General features: G+C 42.4%; 1 protein-coding gene across 1 annotated transcript in view; it reads left to right on the forward strand.

The window, feature by feature from the left end:
- Positions 1–2,196: 2,196 nt before the first annotated feature.
- Positions 2,197–4,675, forward strand: part of LOC111953474 (cornifelin homolog B) — a 14,839-nt gene continuing 12,360 nt past the window's right edge. The window contains exon 1 of the mRNA XM_023972779.2: positions 2,197–2,285. The gene's annotated coding sequence lies outside the window, so the exon portion shown is untranslated. The remainder of the gene's footprint in view (positions 2,286–4,675) is intronic.

The following is a 4,675-nucleotide window of genomic DNA, read 5'->3' on the forward strand; positions in this document are numbered from 1 at the left end:
AAAAAACAAAAGACGACAAATGAACAGTTCTGTAAGGTGACAACACACACTAAACAGAGAACAACTACCCACAAACACAGGTGGGAACAGGCATACCTAAGTATGGTTCTCAATCAGAGACAACAATAGACAGCTGCCTCTGATTGGGAACCATACCAGGCCAAACACATAGAAATACAAAACAAGGACAACCTAGAACACCAGACATGGAATGCCCACCCCAACTCACGCCCTGACCAACCAAAATAGAGACATAAAAAGGATCTCTAAGTCAGGGTGACGTACCCCCCCAAAGGTGCGGACTCCGACCGCAAAACCTGAACCTATAGGGAGGGTCTGGGTGGGCTTTTCACCGCGGTGGCGGCTCTGGTGCGGGACGTGGACCCACGCGGTCGCTCTGTGGGGAGTGGTGCCTCTGAGCGGGACACTTACGCCGACCCGAGCGGGGACCTCGCACGGCCCGGACAGAGGGCGATCGCTGCTCCGGAAAGGAGGGAGACTCTGGCTGCTCCGGACAGGGGAGATCTGGCTCCGGACAGGAGGGGGACTCTGCTGCTCCGGACAGGAGGGAGACTCTGGCTGCTCCGGACAGGGAGACTCTGGCTGCTCGGACTGGAGGGCGTCGCTGGAGGCTCCGGACTGGAGGGCGTCGCTGGAGGCTCCGGACTAGAGGGCGTCGCTGGAGGCTCGGGACTAGAGGGCGACGCTGGAGGCTCCGGACTAGAGGGCGACGCTGGAGGCTCCGGACTAGAGGGCGTCGCTGGAGCTCCGGACTAGAGGCGGTCGCTGGAGGCTCCGGAATAGAAGGCGTTGCTGGAGGCTCCGTACTGACGTCCTTCGTTGGAGGCCTCGTGCCACTACTCCTCACTGGAGGCTTCGTGCCATGGATCATCACTGGAGGCTTCGTCATGGATCATCACTGAGGCTTCGTGCCATGGATCATCACAGGAGCTTCGTGCCATGGATCATCACTGGAGGCTTCTTGCCATGGATCATCACTGGAGGCTTCGTTCTATTCTCAATCACTGGAGGCTTCATGCCATGGATCAACACTGAGGCTTCTGCCATGGATCATCACAGCATGGAGTGCATTCTTGCAATGATATATAAAAATAGTGGGATCGCGTCGTGCCCATTTGATCACAATAGACTTCTTGTAGGATAGTGGCTGAGAATACCAATGACATTAAGGAAAAAACTGCTCCAGTGTTTACAGTTGTTTGTTTCTCACTCACTTAAAAAAAATAGGCCCTCTCTCTTTCCATTTTCCAAACAAGACTGGCCAAACATATTTTAAAACAACGTGCGATGGGCAGCACAACCAAGGACAAATTTAAGTACCCTTTTTTTGCCCTAGGGCACTGGTTGCTTATCCAGTATAGGAACATAGCATGGCAACTCACGGATTGCCATGGGTAGATATTGTAATGTTCTTCCATCCATCTTGCCTCATTACTGCCTCTGATTGTGCAACTGTAGATTTTGTCCTGTTTGTTTTGGACTGTTACTTGACGCGCCCTTGTATGTGTGGCGTAGCCGTCTCGCTGTATCTTTTGGAATATTAAATCCACTCGCTTCTCACTACCCTGCTCTCTGCGCCTGACTCCTTCATCACCACTTTTGGAACTGTGACAGATGTAAAATATTTATTGAAAAAATTATCAATCAATATTTACGCTATAAAATATTTGTATTTCACCATTTGATTCTATKATTCCAAAGCATTCGTTGTGTGTTTTGATGCTGTTTGGTACATGCATTGATACACAAACAAGTATTTTCAAGACACTCTCTTAAAAACACCAACATTTAGATTGAAGAACCACTTTGAGAGTACTTTCAGAGTACTTCTATTCTGTTTTTAAAACACRTTCTGTGTGTCATAACGCTTACATTTGGGTTTCCATTCAAAAACATTCCAAACACCAGATCTCAACATAGGTTGAGTACTTCTCATGGTTTCACTTCACAGCCATGTTTTTTTTATTGTCTTTCTATTTTTACAGTGTAACAACGACCTATAATTTSAAGTTTGTCGTGCTTAGATCACACAGTCTTTTGAGATTTGGAGGTCACGGGGCTTATCGGGAATGCCTGTATCTGAGAGTCTAAAYTATTTAGTCAAACTGGATGGGCCAGTTCATGGGTGGTTTTGTCATCTCTGTGTGTGTTTGTTCAGACATTCCTTCTTTCTCTGTCCTACAATAAAGCATACCACACTTCCTAACTGGGTTTCAGTCACTCAGCCTCCCACTTCACACTCCTCTTCTCTGAAGCTAACTCAGGTAAGACAAACATAAATATTTCATATTTACGCATATACTGTATGTCATTAACGTTTGGCCTACTTTTTGTMATTTCAACGTGGAAATGTTGGTCATATTTGGTAAAGACGTTGATCAATGAGATTTCAACCTTTATTCACCCACTCAGCCAGAAGCTTGTTGAATTCCCAATGTGTTATCACTATGCTTTCAACTATCTAAAAGTACAACCAAATTCCTATCGAAAAACAGTGTCTGATTTTTTATTTAGTTGTCATCTAAATGTGTTATTATATTGCTTCATCTAATAGCAGAACCAAATGACCTGGATTCCAGTTGAGATTACATTAAAAGTACATAGTGCAAGTGATCAATGCTGTTTGAGATTCTGCTAGATTATTACAGTGCCTTCGGAAAGTATTTATACCCCTTGACCTATTCCACATTTTGTTGTGTTAGAACCTGAATTCATAATGGAATAAATAAATAAAAAAGTCTTACATTTTTATATTTATTTAATACATTTTAGAATAGGGCTGTAACGTAACAAAATGTAGAAAAGTCAAGGGGTCTGAATACTTTCCGAAGGCACTGTACATATGTATTCACACCCCTGAGTCAATACGCTGTAGAAGCACCTTTGGCAGCGATTACAGCTGTGTGTCTCTAAGAGCTTTCCACATTTGCATTGTGCAACATTTGCACATTACACTTTTTTATTTTTATTCTGTCAAATTGGTTGTTGATCATTGCTACACAACCATTTTCAGGTCTTGCCATAGATCTTCAAGTAGATTTTAGTCAAAACTGTTACGGCCACTCAGGAACATTCACTCTCTTCTTGGTAAGCAACTCCAATGTRGATTTGGCCTTATGTTTWAAGATATTGTCCTGCTGAAAGGTGACTTCTTCTCCCAGTGTCTGGTGGAAAGCAGACTGAACCAGGTTCTCCRATAGGATTTTGCCTGTGCTTATCTCCATTCCATTTCTTTTTCATCCTTTAAAACTCCCCAGTCCTTAACGGTTACTAGCTTACACAACATGATGCAGCCACCACTATACTCAAACATTTTGGAGAGTGTTACTCAGTAATGTGTTGTGTTTGCCCCAAACATAACACTTTCTATTCAGGACAAAAAGTTAATTACTTTGCCACGTTTTTTGCAGTACTACTTTAGTGCCTTGTTGCAAACAGGATGCATGTTTTGGAATATTTTTATTCTATACATGCTTCCTTATTTTCACTCTGTCAACTAGGTTAATATTGTGTTGATCCTATCATAGCTATTAAACTATGCAACTGTTTTAAAGTCATCATTGGCCTCATGGTGAAATCACCTTCCTTTCCGGCAACTGAGTTAGGAAGGACGCCTGTATCTTTATAGTGACTGGGTGTATTGATACACCATCCAAAGTGTAATTAATAACTTCACCATGCTCAAAGGGATATTCTGTGACTTGTTAAGGAAATTAAATCAAACTTTATTTGTCACATGCGCCAAATACAACAAGAACCTTACCATGAAATGCTTACTTACAACCCCTTAATCAACAGTGCAGTTCAAGAAGAATTAAGAAAATAATTTGCCAAATAAACAAAAGTAATAACATTTAAAAAATGAACACCATAAAATAACAATAACGAGGCTATATACAGGGGGTACCGGCATAGGCGGAAATCCCAGGGGGGACGGGGGGGACACGACCCCCCCATCCTGGGAAAAATATGATTTGTCCCCCCCAATGCAATCAGTCCTGTAAACCATACTATGTAATTTCAATAATATTAATAATACCGCAATGAAAGCAGTTGTGCTGATTATAGACACTTAATAGCGCCTTTTTAAGTTTCAAAAGATTGCGACACACCCCGCCCTTGTGCTCACAATGGTTTTGATTCCACTGCCAGTTCTTTTAGCTGGCAAGGTAATAAGGTTCGATCTTATGTCGAAAGGCACTCAATGTACGTAACTGACGTTAGAGGTTAATCCAGTCAATCGCGCCATATTAATGTTTACATTTTTATGTTGGCAGGGTTCCACACTAGCTGAATTGCAGAGCTTAGCGCGCAAACTAAAGCAAACATTACTAGCAAGCTAGCTAGTACCTATTCCATTAAATGTGGTCGTCAAAGATGGATCTTGCTGATGGTCATTTATATCCAAGGACAGCATGCAGCCGTAGTTGCTTAATCCTATGATAAGGTTACGATAAACTGAAGTCCAAATGAACAGAATACACATTCTTATACCATTGTCTTAAATCTATTTAATGGTCTCGTTGCAAAACTAAGTGTCGCTAGTGAACTTTTTTAAATGTATTTATTTCACCTTTTTTTTAAAGATTATAGCCAACACACAGAAACGAATTGGTGCTCGCTAGCTTTACAAAATTTCAGCTATTGTTGGAAG

This window comes from Salvelinus sp. IW2-2015, linkage group LG3 (genome assembly GCF_002910315.2).
Source record: "Salvelinus sp. IW2-2015 linkage group LG3, ASM291031v2, whole genome shotgun sequence".
Lineage (NCBI taxonomy): Eukaryota > Metazoa > Chordata > Actinopteri > Salmoniformes > Salmonidae > Salvelinus > Salvelinus sp. IW2-2015.